We start from the raw sequence: 19,832 nt of genomic DNA, 5'->3' as shown, positions 1-19,832 counted from the left end.
CAGCCTCAAAATACGGGGGAGCCAATTTAAAACCGAGTTGAGAAGGAATTTCTTCTCCCAGAGGGTTGTGAATCTGTGGAATTCTCTACCCAAGGAAGCAGTTGAGGCTAGCTCATTGAATGTATTCAAATCACAGGTAGATAGATTTTTAACCAATCAGGGAATTAAGGGTGACGGGGAGTGGGCGGGTAAGTGGAGCTGAGTCCACGGCCAGATCAGCCATGATCTTGTTGAATAGCGGAGCAGGCTCGAGGGGCTAGATGGCCTACTCCTGTTCCTAATTCTTATGTTCTTATGTCAGCCAAAAACCAAAAAGGACCATCCCATGGCAAAAAACAAAAAGGGCCATTGTACAGCAAAATTCTAAAGGGTCAAAGTGTAATAAAATGGCAAGCATGAAAGCTCGGTGCCTCAGTGCGAGGAGTATTCAGAACCCAGGAGAGGGCTCTGAGCTCGTTAGAGTGGGGGAGAGCTCAGATGAACAGGTCCCCAAGAAAGAATGCAAAAGGTAGGAGGCAACAGGGCAGAGTAGCACTGGGGTAAGTGTAAACCACAAGGTGATAGGAAGGGACAATATGTATGAATATAAAGGGGCTGCAGGAGGGCTCAATACTAAAAATCATGGTTTAAAAACTAGTATTAAAACACTCTACCTAAACGCATGCAGCATTCGAAATAAAGTAAATGAGTTGACGGCACAAATCATTACAAATGGGTATGATTTGGTGGCCATTACAGAAACGAGGTTGCAGGGTGGCCAAGACTGGGAATTAAACATACAAGGTATCTGACAATTCGGAAAAATAGACAAGAAGGGAAAGGAGGTGGGGTAGCTCTGTTAATAAAGGATGATATCAGGGAAGTTGTGAGAGACGATATTGGCTCTAATGAACAAAATGTTGAATCACTGTGGGTGGAGATTAGAGATAGTAAGGTGAAAAAGTCACTGGTAGGCGTAGTTTATAGGCCCCCAAATAATAACTTCACGGTGGGGCGGACAATAATCAGGGGAATAATGGAGGCATGTGAAAAAGGAATGGCAGTAATCATGGGGGATTTTAACCTACATATCGATTGGTCAAATCAAATCGCACGGGGTAGCCTTGAGGAGGAATTCATAGAATGCATACGGGATTGTTTCTTAGAACAGTATGTTACAGAACCTACAAGGGAGCAAGCTATCTTTGATCTGGTCCTGTGTAATGAGACAGGAATAATAAACGATCTCCGAGTAAAAGATCCTCTCAGAATGAGTGATCACAGTATGGTTGAATTTGTAATACAGATTGAGGGTGAGGAAGTAGTGTCTCAAACGAGCGTATTATGCTTAAACAAAGGGGACTACAGTGGGATGAGGGCAGAGTTGGCTAAAGTAGACTGGAAACGCAAACTAAACGGTGGCACAATTGAGGAACAGTGGAGGACTTTTAAGGAGCTCTTTCATAGTGCGCAACAAAAATATATTCCAGTGAAAAAGAAGGGCGGTAAGAGAAGGGATAACCAGCTGTGGATAACCAAGGAAATAAAGGAGAGTATCAAATTAAAAAACAATGCGTATAAGGTGGCCAAGGTTCGTGGGAAACTAGAATATTGGGAAAATTTTAAACGACAGCAAAGAATGACTGAGAAAGCAATAAAGAAAGGAAAGATAGATTACGAAAGTAAACTTGTGCAAAACATAAAAACAGATAGTGAAAGCTTTTACCGATATATAAAACAGAAGAGAGTGACTAAAGTAAATGTTGGTCCTTTAGAAGATGAGAAGGGGGATTTAATAATGGGAAATGTGAAAATGGCTGAGACCTTAAACAATTATTTTGCTTCGGTCTTCACAGTGGAAGACACAAAAACCATGCCAAAAATTGCTGGTCACGGGAATGTGGAAGGGAGGACCTTGAGACAATCACTATCACTAGGGAGGTAGTGTTGGACAGGCTAATGGGACTCAAGGTAGACATGTCCCCTGGTCCTGATGAAATGCATCCCAGGGTATTAAAAGAGATGGCGGAAGTTATAACAGATGCATTCGTTATAATCTACCAAAATTCTCTGGACTCTGGGGAGATACCAGCGGATTGGAAAGCAGCTAATGTAACGCCTCTGTTTAAAAAAGGGGGCAGACAAAAGGCAGGTAACTAGAGGCCAGTTAGTTTAACATCTGTAGTGGGGAAAATGCTTGAAGTTATCATTAAGGAAGAAATAGCGGGGGATCTAGATAGGAATAGTGCAATAAAGCAGACGCAGCATGGATTCATGAAGGGGAAATCATGTTTAACTAATTTACTGGAATTCTTGAAGGATGTAACGAGCATGATGGATAGAGGTGTACCGATGGATGTGATGTATTTAGATTTCCAAAAAGCATTCGATAAGGTGCTACACAAAAGGTTACTGCAGAAGATAAAGGTACGCGGAGTCAGAGGAAATGTATTAGCATGGATAGAGAATTGGCTGGCTAACAGAAAACAGAGAGTCGGGATAAATGGGTCCTTTTCGGGTTGGAAATCGGTGGTTAGTGGTGTGCCACTGGGATCGGTGCTGGAACCACAACTGTTTACAATATACATAGATGACCTGGAAGAGGGGACAGAGTGTTGTGTAACAAAATTTGCAGATGACACAAAGATTAGTGGGAAAGTGGGTTGTGTAGAGGACACAGAGAGGCTGCAAAGAGATTTGGATAGGTTAAGCGAATGGACTAAGGTTTGGCAGATGGAATACAATGTCGGAAAATGTGAGGTCATCCACCTTGGAAAAAAAAACAGTAAAAGGGAATATTATTTGAATGGGGAGAAATTACAACAGGCTGTGGTGCAGAGGGACCTGGGGGTCCTTGTGCATGAAACTCTTTTGGAATTTACCTGTAAAACATAAACATTAATCGGTGCCACCCGACCTGGATGACACACCAGACATTTACAAGGCCCCTTTTTTTTTCTTTTTTGTGTTTTTTTTTTGTGTTTTTGTTTTTTTTTTTTTGTTTTTTTTTGGGGCACTAAAATCACATTTTTTTCCTCCAGTGCCCCTTATAAAAGGGGAGGGGGACACTAAAAGCACCGGCAATTAAAACAAATTAAACTTTAAAACGTAAAATCAAATTAAAATTTGGTTGCCGGGCGTGATGATGCACTCCAGTCCCTCCGGTGCCCACCTCTCGTGGAAGGCTGCGAGCGTACCGGTGGATCCTTGTGCATGAATCCCAAAAAGTTAGTTTGCAGGTGCAGCAGGTAATCAGGAAGGCGAATGGAATGTTGGCCTTCATTGCGAGAGGGATGGAGTACAAAAGCAGGGAGGTCCTGCTGCAACTGTACAGGGTATTGGTAAGGCCGCACCTGGAGTACTGCGTGCAGTTTTGGTCACCTTACTTAAGGAAGGATATACTAGCTTTGGAGGGGGTACAGAGACGATTCACTCGGCTGATTCCGGAGATGAGGGGGTTACCTTATGATGATTGATTGAGTAGACTGGGTCTTTACTCGTTGGAGTTCAGAAGGATGAGGGGTGATCTTAGAGAAACAATTAAAATCATGAAAGGGATAGACAAGATAGAGACAGAGAGGTTGTTTCCACTGGTCGGGGAGACTAGAACTAGGGGGCACAGCCTCAAAATACAGTGGAGCCAATTTAAAACTGAGTTGAGAAGGTATTTCTTCTCCCAGAAGGTTGTGAATCTGTGGAATTCTCTGCCCAAGGAAGCAGTTGAGGCTTGCTCATTGAATGTATTCAAATCACAGATAGATAGATTTTTAACCAATAAGAGAATTAAGGGTTATGGGGAGCGGGCGGGTAAGTGGAGCTGAGTCTACGGCCAAATCAATCATGATGTTGTTGAATGGCAGAGCAAGCTCGAGGGGCTAGATGGCCTACTCCTATTCCTAATTCTTATGTTCTTATGTTCTTATGTTTCCGCTGCCTGCGCTTGATTTCTGCATGCTCTCGGTGATGAGACTCGAGGTGCTCAGTGCCCTCCCAGATGCACTTCCTCCACTTACGGCGGTCATTGGTAGGGACTCCCAGGTGTCAGTGGGGATGTTGCACTTTTTCAGGGAGGCTTTGAGGATGTCCTTGTTATGTTTCCTCTGCCCACCTTTGGCTCGTTTGCCATGAAGGAGATCCGAGTAGAGCCCTTACTTTGGGAGTCTTATGTTTGGCATGTGAATGATGTGGCCTGCCTAGCGGAGCTGATCAAGTGTGGTCAGTGCTTCAATGCTGGGGATGTTGGCCTGGTCGAGGACACTAATGTTGATGCGTCTATCCTCCCAGGGGATTTGTAGGATCTTGCAGAGGTATCGTTGGTGGTATTTCTCCAGCGACTTGAGGTGCCTACTGTACATGGTCCATGTTTATGAGCCATACAGGAGGGCGATTATTACTACGGCCCTATAGACAATGACTATAGACTATACCTTCCTTCATCGCAGCTTGTTTTGATGGAGATGTGGAAACAGAGGTGAGAAGTATGAAGATGTACGACACCTAAGCGAAATGTGCTCCCAGAATCCGGAGATTGTGAAGAAGAGATGACGTCAGTGGATGTCTCGAAACATTGGTCGAGAAGAATCAGCCAGCTCACCAGACTGAGGATCTGAACACCCAGAGGTCTTGAGATCCACTCTCCATATTAAGGTTGCAACATTGTCGTTCATTCCTTGTGTAGCCAGCGTCACCTTTGTTCGTCAAATTAATCTTGGATTGACAAAGTAATATAATCGCTGGTCCCTACAGCATGAACTTCTGATAAGAAATGGATAGAAGGAACTCCACAATAGCTAATGTTTATGCCCTGCTAGTTTTTTGATTAAACTCTTTACCCATTTCTCCTCTGAAGATGGATTTTATTAGATTTTCAAGGCTGAAGTACAGAAACATGCAATCATAAGGTATTATTTCCTTGATTCGAGTGTGTGTATGATTGTTGTAAATGCTTAAATAGATTCAAGGTCGAGAGCAATGAAGGACCCAAGTTTGCAAAATGCCTTTGACCATTGCTCGCTGATATAATGCACAATAATACTGCAGTTATTTCTTTTGCAAAATGTTAAACATTGCGCTGGCGCAAGTGACTCAACAAATCACGGCTTGAACTGTTCTCTAACTCAGAATGTAAAGTGAAAATTGTTCTGGCCTGACATAATTTCTTTCAAAGCAAGCAAAGTAACACTGTACCTTGTAGAGTTAGCAACCACCCAACCGTGTCTGGGAGTCTCCAGCAATTAAAGTCACTAATCTCCTGGACATTGTGAACAATACCCGGGAGAGAAACAGCATCGGAGCATTAAAATGAAAAAGGGATACTTTTTCTTTTCATTTTCTTTGAAAACTTTCATTCATTCATTTCTGAAAAAATTATTGGAGAGGGGGAAAACAGCTGTTGGACTGGGTGGGGAAGTTAGAGCTGAGATAAAGGCTCCAGGAATGCATCCAGCCCGGCAACCCTGGCACTCAAGCTCAGAAAAGACAAACCTGATTGGATCTGAAAAAAGACAACTGAGGGTTTATGGTTGTAACGTATGGTTGTAGAGCTGTTGCCTCCCAGGCCGCCTACAATTTCTGTCCATGTTATATTTGTGTGTACAGTGTGTGAGGTTGGAGCCCCTCTTCCATTGTTTGAAGGGGCTGCTCCTCAAATTCTGTTTGCACTTCAGTCCCACGCTCCTGATCTTGGGCACCTGTGCGGAGGGGAGCGGGCAGGTCGGAAGGCCTCCTCGTAGGACTGCTCCTGGGCATGGCCAAGGTGGCCATCAACCGGTCTCGGCAGCAGGTGGTCGAGGGGGTCTTCTGCAGTTGCATCCGAGCCAGGGAGATGGAGCAGGCAGTGTCCACCGGTACCCTCGCGGACTTCCGTGAGAGGTGGACGCCGGAGGGACTGGAGTGCATCATCACCCCCGGCAACCAAATTTTCATTTGAATTAAGTGTCCTTTAAATTTTTATTCAGGAATTTGTGGGTTCTAGTGCCTTTACCAAAAGGGGGCACTTGATTTAAAGTTTTGCTTAAAATAGTTGTAGAGCTGTTGCATTGTGAGTGGCTTAGCCAGTCACGTGATGTTCACAAGACTCAATAAAACCCCAGTCAGTTGGGTCTACGTCATCCACGATGAGGTATGCAGTTGTGAGCCTAGTGGATAAACTGATAGTGTATAGTGTGATTGTTAAACCCTTGTTAACAAACCAACCACTTCTTAATAGCAATATGTTGCTATGAATTCTTACGCAAGAACCCGTGAAGCAAATATCATCATCATAGGCAGTCCCTCGGAATCGAGGAAGACTTGCTTCTGCTCTAAAAAATGAGTCCTTAGGTGGCTGAACAGTACAATACGTGAGTCACAGTCCCTGTCACAGGTGGGACAGATAGTCGTTGAAGGAAAGGGACTGGTTTTCCGCACGCTCTTTCCGCTGCATGCGCTTGTTTTCTGCATGCTCTCGGCGATGAGACTCGAGGTGCTCAGTGTAAAGTCCTGTCCCTGCAGTACAGATTCACATGAGGCACATACTGAAGTCAAGGGTACTCAGGACCTGCACCTTTATTACATAGCTCTCGAATGCCACACTTTCCTGAGACCTGTCCTTATATACCTGTCTGGGACAGGTATCCAGTGTCTCCTGCAAGTGCACCCCTCGTGGTAAGGTTGTGGTTACAGGTCATCTCTGGTCATGTATAGCATGGTAAGATAGTTATGTGCAGTAGTGTGAGATACATGACATCACCCTCCCCCAAGGTCTTATTATCTTTATAGGTTCAGTCTCTCAGGTGGTCTACGTTCTCACGTGGAGTGTCTTAGTTGTGGTTCAGTTGTTTGCCTTGGTGCCTGTTGTTCTTTTGGGGTGATTGCTGGTATGTCGCCTGGGCTGTCTGTTTCGTTCAGTATGATTGTTGGTGTCTCGCCTGGGCTGTCTGTTTCGTTCAGTATGATTGTTGTTGACTCGCCTGGGCTGTCTGTTGGGATTGCCCTTTCCTCAGGTTGTTCCCTCTGTCTGTCCATCAGGTGTGGTGTGAGTTCCACATTGTAGTCTGCCTCTGGTTCAGCAGTGTTGTTGGTAAATCTACTTTTGACTTGGTCTACATGCCTCCGGCAGGTTTGGCCATTGTCCATTTGTACCACCAGTAGCCTGTTTCCTTCCTTGCCTGTTACTGTCCCTGCAAGCCATTTGGGACCCCTGCCATAGTTTAGCACAAACACTTTGTCCCCTATCTCATTTCACCTTCCCTCTAATTTCAGTCACGGTACTCGATTAGCTTACGGCGCTTTGTCTCAATGATTTCATGCATGTCTGGGAGGATTAATGAGAGCCTTGTCTTTAAGGTCCATTTCATTAATAGTTGCGCGGGGGGAACTCCAGTCAATGAGTGCCGACGAGATCTGTATGCCAGCAGCAGTCGCGACAGGCGGCCCTGCAGCATGGGACCTTGGATTTTGAGCATGCCTTGTTTAATGATCTGCACTGCTCGCTCCACCTAGCCATTGGAGGCCGGCTTGAACGGTGCCGTCCGAATGTGATTTATGCCGTGGTCACTTATAAAATCTTGGAATTCTGCGCTGGTGAAGCACGGACCATTATCACTGACCAATATGTCAGGGATTCTGTGCATTGCAAACATGGTTGCGAGGCTCTCCACAGTGGTGGAGGTGGAGCTCGAGTTTAAAATGGTGCATTCGATCCACTTAGAAAATGCATCTACAGCTACGAGGAACATTTTGCCCATGAATGGGCCCGCATAATCTACGTGCACCCGCGACCACGGTTTGGTGGGCCGGGGCCAGGGGCTCAGGGGGGCCTCCCTGGGGGCATTACTGAGTTGGACACAAATGGTGCACCGTCGGACGCAGAGCTCCAAGTCCGCGTCAATGCCAGGCCACCAGACATGGGACCTGGCTATGGCCTTCATGAGAACGATCCCCGGGTGTTCACGGTGGAGCTCCCGGACAAATGCCTCTCTGCCTCGTAGAGGCATAACTACTCGGCTGCCCCACATCAGGCAGTCTGCTTGAAGTGACAGCTCATGCATGCGCCTATGGAAAGGTTTGATCTCCTCGGGGCAGGCATCGCGAGCCTCTGCCCAGTCACCAGTTGGGACACATCTTTTTACTCGGGATAACATGGGGTCGCTGGTCATCCAGGCTCTGATTTGGCGAGCCGTCATGGGCGAACCTGTGGACTCAAAGGCATTGATTGCCATGACTATCTCAGTCCTGTTCGTCAGCCCCTTCTGTGGTCGCCAGGGGTAGCCTGCTAAGCGCGTCGGCACAGTTGTCTGTGCCTGGTCTGTGTCTTATGGTGTAATCGTAAGACGCCAGCATGAGTGCCCACCGTTGAATGCGCGCCAAGGCGTTGGCGTTTATTGCCTTGCTTTCAGATAGTAGGGATGTGAGGGGCTTGTGGTCGGTTTCTAATGCGAACTTGGCCACGAAAAGGTATTGGTGCATCTTTTTGACACTGTACACGCACGCGAGCGCCTCCTTCTCCACCATTCCGTACCTGCGCTCCGCCCGCGAAAGTGACCTGGAGGCATAAGCTATGGGTTGTAATTTACCCGCACTATTGACATGTTGCAAAACGCATCCGATCCGTACGCTGATGCATCGCATGTAAGAACTAGCTTTTTTCCTGGATCAAAGAAAGCCAAAACACTGTTGGAACACAGAAGGTTGTGTGCCTTATTGAAGGCGCGTTCCTGGGCGTCCCCCCAAAACCAATCACACCCCTTTCTGAGTAGCATGTGGAGAGGCTCCAGCAACGTGCTTAAGTTCTGCATAAAGTTCCCAAAGTAATTGAGTAGCCCGAGAAAGGCGCGCAGTTCTGAGACATTCCCGGGCCTGGATGCCAGGTGAATTGCTTCGGTTTTGGACTCTGTTGGGCGGATTCCATCAGCGGCAATCCTTCTGCCCAAAAATACAACCTCGGGTGCGAGAAACAGGCACTTGGATTTCTTAACTCTTAGGCTTACCCAATCCAACCGCTTTAGTACTTCCTCCAAATTACGGAGGTGGGAATCGGTGTCCCTGCCCGTGATAAGTATGTCGCCTTGAAATACAACCGTCCCGGGATGGACTTGAGCAAACTCTCCGTCTTATGCTGGAATATGGCAGCTGCCGACCTGATGCCGAATGGGCATCGATTGTACATGAAAAGGCCTCGATGTGTGTTGATGGTGGTGAGTAGCTTGGACTCATCGGTCAATTCTTGCGTCATATACGGAGATGTGAGATCTAGTTTTGAGAAAAGTTTTCCTCCAGCCAATGTGGCAAATAAATCCTCCGCTCTGGGCAGCGGGTATTGGTCCTGTAGGGAGACTCTGTTTATGGTAGATTTGTAGTCACCACAGATTCATACGGATCCATCAGGCTTCATGACTGGGATGATGGGACTTGCCCAGTCGCTAAATTCCACAGGTGAGATAATGCCTTCCCGCAGAAGCCTGTCCAGTTCATGTTCAATCTTTTCCCTCATCACATAGGGCACAGCTCTAGCCTTGTGATGGACCGGTCTAGCATCCTGTGTGATGTAGATTTTGACTTTAGCCCCTTTGAAGGTGCCCACACGGACTGAAAGAAGTGTTCAAATCGACTTAGAGCTGTTGAGCAGGAGATCCGTTCCTCTGATGACATGGCGTGAACATCATCCCATTTCCAGTTTAGTTTTGCCAGCCAGCTTCTTCCCAGCAGTGCTGGGAGATCTCCGGGGACAATCCACAGGGGAAGTCAGTTCACTGTCCCTTTGTGTGTGACTGAGAGCATGGCGCTGCCAAGGACTGGGACAATTTCTTTGGTATAGGTCCTTAGTTTGGTGTCGACCCTTGTAAGTTTTGGTCTGTCTTTTTTGTGCGGCCACAGCTGTTCAAATTGTTGAGCGCTCATGAGAGATTGACTCGCTCCCTTATCCAGCTCGATGTTGACGGGTATCCCGTTGAGTAAGACCCACATCATTATTGGCGGCGTCTTGCTGTAGGAGCAGTGGCCATTGATCGTGTTGACCCGCTGTATATCGGTGTCCCGGGTACTGTCCCCACCGTCTTCTGGTCCACTTTCCGACCCATCCGATTCGTATACCAGCCGAGCTGCTGCTTTTCTACACATGCGGGCCAGATGCCCTGTATAATCGCAGTTTCTGCAAACAGCATGCTGAAATCGACACCCCCTTGATGAGTGCCTTCCCCCACATCTCTAGCAGAGACCGCTTCCATTGTTTCCAAAGAATGACCTGCGTCTGGCTGATCTCTCTTGAGCTTCTCTCAGTTTGTAGCTGATTGCTCGCATTGTGGGTTGATGAGGTGTGAACGGTCGTTCATGTGGCCCTTGATGGCTTCTGGTGCCGCTGCCTGCTGTTGAGGGCCTGCTCTCCTGCCTTTGTCTGTGTGTGGGGGTAGCAGTTGTTTCACGCTGTGAACCCCTTGTTCTGATGTTTCGTTAGTTGTCGTACCCGCAGTGTAGATCAACCTCGTTTCTTCTTCTCCTGCCAAGAATGTTTGTGCGACCAGTGCTGCTGCCTCTTGGATCTAGTTTTTGGTTTTTATGAGCTTTCGGAATATGCCTGCGTGGCATAAAAAAGTCTCTCAGTACTTCTCTCCTTAGTTCATCGGAGAACTCACATAAGCTAGCCTGCCTCCGAAGTTCCGCCACGAAGTCGGGTATGCTTTGGCCCACACAGCACCTGTAGTTGTAGAACCTGTGTCTGGCCATGTGTAGGCTGCTCGCTGGCTTCAGGTGGTCGCTTGCCAGTGTGCTCAACTCTTCAAATGACTTGCTTGCTGGTTTCTCAGGTGCCAGCAGGTCCTTCATTAAAGCGTATGTTTTCGAGCCACAGCTGGTCAAGAGATGGGCTCTTCTCTTGTCTGCCTTGTCGTCGCCTAACCAGTCTTTGGTTACAAAGCTTTGCTGGAGCCTTTCTATAAAGTCCTCCCAATTATCTCCAGCATAGTATTTTTCATCTGAGCTGTTGTTCGCCATTCTGTGGATTCTGTAATCTCGTAACTCGTCGCCACTGTAAAGTCCTGTCCCTGCAGTACAGATTCACACGAGGCACATACTGAAGTCAAGGTCACTCAGGACCTGCACCTTTATGACACAGCTCTCGAATGCCACACTTGCCTGAGACCTGTCCTTATATACCTGTCTGGGACAGATATCCAATGTCTCCTGTAAGTGCACCCCTGTTGGTAAGGTAAGCTTGTGGTTGCAGGTCATCTCTGGTTACAGTCATGTATAGCATGGTAAGATACAGTTATGTACAGTAGTGTGAGATACATGACACTCAGCACCCTCCCGGATGCACTTCCTCCACTTCGGGCGGTCTTTGGCCAGGGACTCCCAGGTGTCAGTGGGGATGTTGTACTTTAATGGTCAACCATGGCAGATGGAAGGGAAAAGAGAGACACAAAAAACTGTATGCTAGGAAAAAAAGACCAAACAATGTGAAATGAGGTAATCTTTATTTGTAATTTGTATTTATTTCTACTGCTCCAACACACTTATATTTTCATGTAAGAAATAAGACTGTATTGTTGATTATATGTGTCAATTCAAACTCTGGTTTTGTTGAATGATATTCTTTGAAAGGGTGCTAAAGCTGAATGGTGAATTTGCTCGAGCTGAGTGTTAACCTTGTTTATCGGCAACTGAATTCAGGCTGTAAACTGGAGGCATCCATGTCACAGTTTTTTTGCCTCTGGCTTCTGAGTCAGCAGGTTGTGGGGTAAGTCCCACTTCAGGGATTTGAGCAGATAAATCTAGGCTGACACTCGAGTGCAGTACTGAGGGAGTGCTGCACTGTCAGATGAGACGTTAAACCGAGGCCCCGTCTGCTCTCTCAGATGGACGTAAAAGATCCGGCGGCACTATTTCAAAGAAGAGCAGGGGAGTTATCCCCAGTGTCCTGGCCAATATTTATCCCTCAATCAACGTCACTAAACACAGATTACCTGGTCATTTTCACATTGTGGGACATTGCTGTGCACAAATTAGCTGCCGCGTTTCCTGCACGAAAACACTGACTACACTTAAAAAAGTACTTCATTGGCTGTAATGCATCTTTGGGATGTCTGTTGGTTGTGAAAGATGCTATATAAATGCAAATCTTTTTTTTCTTTTATATACCAGTCACTCTGTTATACAGCCTTAGTGTTAGAACTTGTAAGTAGCTATGGATAAAGTTTCATATAGCAATCACTTCTTGAAACCTAAAAGGGAGTCTTGGTACCATCGGCTTTATTAATGCACTTCATAGAATTAAAACAAAATGATCTTCAGTGACAATACTTTAACATGCTACAAAATGCACCAGAAATGTGTCAAAAATCATATTTTCCTGGAGCGGGTGGATTCCCCGAGGTGCCTATAAAAAATGTTTTTTGCATCACCAGAGTTAATTCCCCTGCCCACCTTAAAAGCGAATTCTAAAATCACCTCTGGAAACATTGCTCATTTCTGTACTTTAGCTACAGTACAAAAGGTGGAATATTGGGCATTGGTGCTGCAGTTCAAGTCATGAAAACTTTCGGGGGTGAAATGGCCCTGTGCCCCATTTAGAATGGTTACCATCTGGGGCCGGGATGTTTATCGCACGGCCCGGAACTTCCGCCCTCGTGTGGGGTTCGGCCTTTTCACACCTCAACGGAGGCGGAGCACTATCGGAGGCGCTCCCTGGGGCGGTAGAGCAGAGCTGATTCCAGCACCGCGCTCCGGAACCAACCGCGCTGTGCGGATGCTCCCTGTAGCGTTAACACGGCAGAATGCCTCTCCCCTTCAATGAAAGGGGAGGGTTGCTGCACGCTCTGCAGTGCCTTTGGCGCCCTCCACTGGACCACCAGGGGACTCCCTCGACCGGGCCACCATCCTGCAGCCCGGCACTCCATTATGGGTGCTGGGCTGTTGGCTCAGTCGAGGTGAGGGCCACCATTGTCGGGCCGACAGAAGAGTCGACGACAGAAAAATATGGCGGCCTACGGAGCAAATGGCCTCCCCTTCGAGGGGAGCCCCAGCGGCAGATGTCCGCCATCTTTGCCGCCCATGCGGTAATTTCCCCCCGGAGGGCGCAAAGAGGTCGGCGCGCATGGCGATGATGTTATCACTGTGCGCGCGCCTGCCCAGGACGAAAATCGCGGGGCGTAGCACTAACGGCCTAACGCCTCCGAAATCTCCGGGGCAATTTCCCCGGAGGTGCTATCGACCCCTTCCCCAAAAGGGCACTTTCGCCCCCTTCCTGTCCTCCTGCACTCCCTGTGCAACAAATTATTTTTATATTTCACACGTGAGGCTATTGGCTTTCTGTTTTCACAGAAGAACAAACCAAATTGTGGAATGTGATCCCAAAATACAGATGAAAATCATGAACTCGAATGTAATAGAAATAAATTTAACTCATTCACTTTTCTTCAAGCAATGTCCTCCATCAAATTGTTTTAATCAGGACAATTTTGAAGTTTGATGTGCTTTTTTTTCAGTTGTTAGCTTTTTTTATGGTGTGTCAGCTTTTCCTGAGGTGTTTGTGCACGATTCTCTATTTTCTAGGATGCCAAATATGCAGAGGCTCAACAAGAATCACCAGAAATGGCTGGAGCAGCCCAAAACCTGACGATCCAAGTGGGTCCTCCCAAAGTCTATCACTTCACACGTACCACATTAAACTGCATCTGCCACGAGTCTGCCCGGTTCACCAGTCTATCTATGTCACCCTTAAGTCTGCTACTCTTCAGCTCACTATTTACTACATTGCCAAGTTTTGCACCGTCCGTAAACTTCATTTATATATATCATCATCATAGGCAGTCCCTCGGAATCGAGGAAGACTTGCTTCCACTCCTAAAGTGTTTTTTGGTGGCTGAACAGTCCAATACAGGAGCCACAGACCCTGTCACAGGTGGGACAGACATTTGTCGGGGGAAGGGGGGGCGTGGGACTGATTTACCACATGCTCCTTCCGCCGCCTATGCCTGACCTCTTCACGCTCGCAGCGTTGAGATTCGAAGAGCTCAACGCCCTCCCGGATGCACTTTCTCCACGTAGGGTGGTCTTTAGCCAGGGACTCCCAGGTGTCAGTGGTGATGTTGCACTTTTTCAGGGAAGCTTTGAGGGTGTCCCTGTAATGTTTCCGCTGCACACCTTTGGCTCGATTGCCGTGAAGCAGCTCCGCGTAGAGCAATTGCTTTGGGAGTCTTGTGTCTGGCATGCGAACTATGTGGCCTGCCCAGCGAGGCTGGTCGAGTGTGGTCAGTGCTTCAATGCTGGGGATGTTAGCCTGGATGAGGACACTGATGCTGGTGCGCCTGTCCTCCCAGGGGATTTGCAGGATATATCTCCAGCGACTTGAGGTGTCTTCTGTACATCGTCCATGCCTCCGATCCATACAGGAGGGCGGTGGTCCTAGTACCAACCACTGGGTCCCACTGTACACTCCTCTCGAGTCAGAAAAAGATCTGTTCACCACTACCCTTCACCTCCTATCCCTTAGCCAATTTCATTACCACTGTCCCTTCAATACAACGTGCTTTTTCTGTCCGGATAAGTCTGTTATGTGGTACTTTATCAAATGCCTTTTGAAAGTCCAAATATACAACATCTGCTGCACTACCTTCATCAACCCTCGTTGTTTCTTCATCAAAGAACTCAATCAGCTTAGTCAGACACGATTTCGGCAAATCTGTGCTGGCTGTCCGTTAGTTACCCAGATAAATGCAACTCTTTGGGGGAGAAATTCACCACCTTGCCGTTTGTGGCGCTAGTTTTTAAAAGTTTGAAAAGTTAGCGCCGGACACTAATTATTTCAAACTTTAAAAACATTTGGCATTTGCGCTCCAAGAAGGAAGTGGAGTATGAAATCAAGCGCTTCACTTCCTTCTGGGAGCGCTAACGGCAGCAGGCGGGGTGGAGACCTGAGCAGGCGTTGCACACTGGACCGTGCAGCGCTGATGCATTCATTGGCTCCTTCCCTCCCTTTTCGGGAAGAGCCATCGCTGCAGGCAATGCAAAATTAAAAATACCTACCTGGATCACTACGGCCGACACGATCCCGCACGATCAGTCCGGCACTCAAGCAGAGTCATCATCATCATAGGCAGTCACTCTGAATCGAGAAGACTTGCTTCCACTCTTAAAATTAGTCCTTAGGTGGCTGAATAGTCCTATATGAGAACCACAGTCCCTGGTTTGCCGCACGCTCCTTCCGCTGCCTGCGCTTGATTTCTGCATGCTCTCGGCGATGAGACTCGAGGTGCTCAGCGCCCTCCCGGACGCACTTCCTCCACTTAGGGCGGTCTTTGGCCAGGGACTCCCAGGTGTCAGTGGGAATGTTGCACTTTATCAGGGAGGCTTTGAGGGTGTCCTTGTAATGTTTCCTCTGCCCACCTTTGGCTCGTTTGCCGTGAAGGAGCTCCGAGTAGAGCAATTGCTTTGGGAGTCTCGTGTCTGGCATGCGGACTATGTGGCCTCCCCAGCGGAGCTGATCAAGTGTGGTCAGTGCTTCAATGCTGGGGATGTTGGCCTGGACGAGGGCGCTAATGTTGGTGCGTCTGTCCTCCCAGGGGATTTGTAGGATCTTGCGGAGGCAGCGTTGGTGGTATTTCTCCAACGACTTGAGGTGTCTGCTGTACATGGTCCATGTCTCTGAGCCATACAGGAGGGCGGGTATTACGACGGGGGGGGGATGGGGGTGGAAGTCAATTTCGGGTCCGGGGTGCTAATGGGGCGATGCGCACGCCAATGATGTCACGATCTCCAGGCGAAGGAGCTCATGGCGTAACACCGTAGTGCCGCCACAAAACTCCCATTGAATATGACGGGAGTCGATGTCAGCATCGCTCCGGGTCGCAGAGCCATTTGCGCCTCGTTAGCGCCCCCCACCAGGGAGCACCAAGTGGAGGTACAAAGGCACCCAATTTTGCCCGCTTTCTTTCTTTTATGACTGCTGTAACTCCAGGGAGGTGTGTGGATTTTAGACTAAGAACACAAAAGCTGTAGCATTCTGTATCAATCCAAAGTACCTGAGGAGAATACCAGCAGAAATGCTTCACACATCACTTCTCCCATATGCCAATCTCTCCCCCAGACAGAGCTGTGTAAACGTTGTTTAACTGGTGCGTTGATGAGACGGGGTTTTACACGTACCCCAACACATTTTCCGGGTCATGTGCTCTCGGAGTCAATTTTCTGGACATGTGTCCTGGTTGCAGTTGAATTTTTATGTGCTGTACTGCTGCACCATTGCAAACTCAGAACAGCAGAAATCTGTGAAGTGTATTACAGGGCAATGATGAAGTGAAAGATTCAGCTGATGTCATAAACTGCTTGAGCAGTTTATCAATGTCATCTGAACCCTGAGACGTGTAACTAGCTTGATGTCTGCATATTTTTCTCCCTCTCTCTAATTTTTATATAAATCATGCTGCAGTTTTCTGCATGTTATTCGACAATAAACCATAATTAATTTTAACAATGCTGCTCTGAATGAATGAGAATGAAACATATTCTGACTGAAGCAAAAAACGGAATCTAACATTTTTGAATGGTTTGCTGCTTTTAATAAAAACATTGCTCACACAAAACGTGTTTCTATAATATGTTCTGATGAAGGGTCACCGACCTGAAACGTTCACTCTGTTTCTCTCTCCACTGATGCTGCCTGACCTGCTGAGTATTCCAGCATTTTCTGTTTTTATTGTATAATAAATTCACGGGGGGGGGGGGGGGGGGGGGGGGAATTCCTTGCGGTCGGAGGCTTCCTTCGGGTGAATGCCTCCGACCCGAAATTTTTTGACGAAAATACCTGGTGGCCCCGGAGGAATCGAGGATTGTGGTCGGAGGCCTCCAATCACTGTGCAGCGTACGGGAACATGTCCACCAGGTACGTACTCGTATCCTGGGATCACATGGGTCTGGACCACCAATCACTCTCGAATATTCTCATTGATAAAAATGGGAGATCTGTTTGTACGAGCTCCCATTACTATCAATGAGAAACCCCCCTAAAACACAGAAACACAACACAATAAATTTAAAAAAACACCTCACATATTTAAAATTTATTGAAATTGAATGTAATTAAATGTTTTCGAAGAAAAATTATTTAGAATTTTTTTTTGAATGTGTTTTAATAGGGCTAAAAATAAACTTACCATAATGGACAGGATTTTTAATATAAAAATGAGTGACTAAATTTTAATTTTTCTATGTTTTAAAACTCTAACGCTGAGTTTGAAGGACATTCGCTGGGCAAGAGTTGGATAAATAGCACACTCTCTGCCTCGCGGATTTCCTTCCTGCGGGGATGCGTTGGATCTGTCTAAAGACATTTTGACAGATCGGAAAAGCTAGTTCTCAGCATGTGTGCATCGCGCGGTGAGAACCGGCATTTGCAAGGCCTCTTCGGGGGTGTGCGCACGTCGTATGCGCCCGGAGAAGTCACAATTTTCGGCCCAATATAAGAATTGATGCGGAGTACACACTGAGGTAATCCTGGACATAGGATAAACTCCATCTCTAAAATGGATTACTCTTGGGGTAGTGCACAGGACAACCATTTTATAGTGCCATCAAAATGTCTTGATTCGAGAGCAAAACCCACCTTTATTCAACTACGATAGAATATTTGAGGAATTAACTTCCATCCAAGCAAATGCTTCCATTAACAGGTATTTAACTGGCAAACTGCTCTCATGTGAGGTTGCATTAGGGACTGGTTTACTTTGATGTTTCTAATGCATTGGCTCACTGCTCAATTGATTTATTTCAGCGGTCACACCGAGGTGTTAGTCGGAAGGTGCCATGAATTCACAGCTCATATGGAGTCAGTCTAGACTGTGACCTGGATTATGATGGCTGGTAATATGCCCTCTTGCACAACAGATCTTCCACTTACAAGATTACTATTGGGCTTTCATGCAAGAACTGTACGTGACCAAAAAAGTACGAGTTACACTCAGGTTCTTCCAAGGTACTGTAATATCGCAGTAGCAACATTAAAAAATATTTATTTCCTGTGATTACAGCAGCAGCATTATCAGCACTGTAGGCTCAGGAAGAAATATATAACTCACAAATGTAATAATACGTGGCTGATGAATATAATAACATTTTGCATCCTAAGAATGCAATAAAGCTGAAAAAATCTATTACCGGCATTATAATCTTCAAATGTAAGAGTTCCTTAAGTGCATATATAATAAAGTTTAAGTACAAATGTAATGAAAGTCAACGCAATAATTAACATGGTTCATGATCAAATGTTTAACCTCAAAAAAGCAATTAACTAGAACTGCAAATGCAATAGGTGCAGATAAGTCAAATCTTGTTTACAAATATAAAAATAGTTTTCACATTTAGTGCAGCACACTTCACTTGATATTACATAAGAACATAAGAACATAAGAATTAGGAACAGGAGTAGGCCATCTAGCCCCTCGAGCCTGCTCCGCCATTCAATAAGATCATGGCTGATCTGGCCGTGGACTCAGCTCCACTTACCCGCCCTCTCCCCGTAACCCTTAATTCCCTTATTGGTTAAAAATCTAGCTATCTGTGACTTGAATACATTCAATGAGCTAGCCTCAACTGCTTCCTTGGGCAGAGAATTCCACAGATTCACAACCCTCTGGGAGAAGAAATTCCTTCTCAACTCGGTTTTAAATTGGCTCCCCGTATTTTGAGGCTGTGCCCCCTAGTTCTAGTCTCCCCGACCAGTGGAAACAACCTCTCTGCCTCTATCTTGTCTATCCCTTTCATGATTTTAATTGTTTCTATAAGATCACCCCTCATCCTTCTGAACTCCAACGAGTAAAGACCCAGTCTACTCAATCAATCATCATAAGGTAACCCCCTCATCTCCGGAATCAGCCGAGTGAATCGTCTCTGTACCCCCTCCAAAGCCAGTATATCCTTCCCTAAGTAAGGTGACCAAAACTGCACGCAGTACTCCAGGTGCGGCCTTACCAATACCCTATACAGTTGCAGCAGGACCTCCCTGCTTTTGTACTCCATCCCTCTCGCAATGAAGGCCAACATTCCATTCGCCTTCCTGATTACCTGCTGCACCTGCAAACTAACTTTTTGGGATTCATGCACAAGGACCCCCAGGTCCCTCTGCACCTCAGCATGTTGTAATTTCTCCCCATTCAAATAATATTCCCTTTTACTGTTTTTTTTCCCAAGGTGGATGACCTCACATTTTCCGACATTTTTCTTCCATCTGCCAAACCTTAGCCCATTCGCTTAACCTATCCAAATCTCTTTGCAGCCTCTCTGTGTCCTCTACACAACCCGCTTTCCCACTAATCTTTGTGTCATCTGCAAATTTTGTTACACTACACTCTGTCCCCTCTTCCAAGTTATCTATGTATATTGTAAACAGTTGTGGTCCCAGCACCGATCCCTGTGGCACACCACTAACCACCAATTTCCAACCCGAAAAGGACCCATTTATCCCGACTCTCTGCTTTCTGTTCACCAGCCAATTCTCTATCCAGGCTAATATATTTCCTCTGACTCCGCGTACCTCTATCTTCTGCAGTAACCTTTTGTGTGGCACCTTATCGAATGCCTTTTGGAAATCTAAATACACCACATCCATCAGTACACCTCTATCCGCCATGCTCGTTATATCCTCAAAGAATTCCAGTAAATTAGTTAAACATGATTTCCCCTTCATGAATCCATCTAGATGTCCCGCTATTTCTTCCTTAATGATAGTTTCAAGCATTTTCCCCACTACAGATGTTAAACTAACCGGCCTATAGTTACCTGCCTTTTGTCTGCCCCCTTTTTTAAACAGAGGTGTTACATTAGCTGCTTTCCAATCCGCTGGTACCTCCCCAGAGTCCAGAGAATTTTGATAGATTATTACGAAT

The sequence above is a fragment of the Pristiophorus japonicus genome, chromosome 5 (assembly GCF_044704955.1).
Source record: "Pristiophorus japonicus isolate sPriJap1 chromosome 5, sPriJap1.hap1, whole genome shotgun sequence".
NCBI lineage: Eukaryota > Metazoa > Chordata > Chondrichthyes > Pristiophoridae > Pristiophorus > Pristiophorus japonicus.
Note: the sequence above shows the minus strand (reverse complement) of the source record.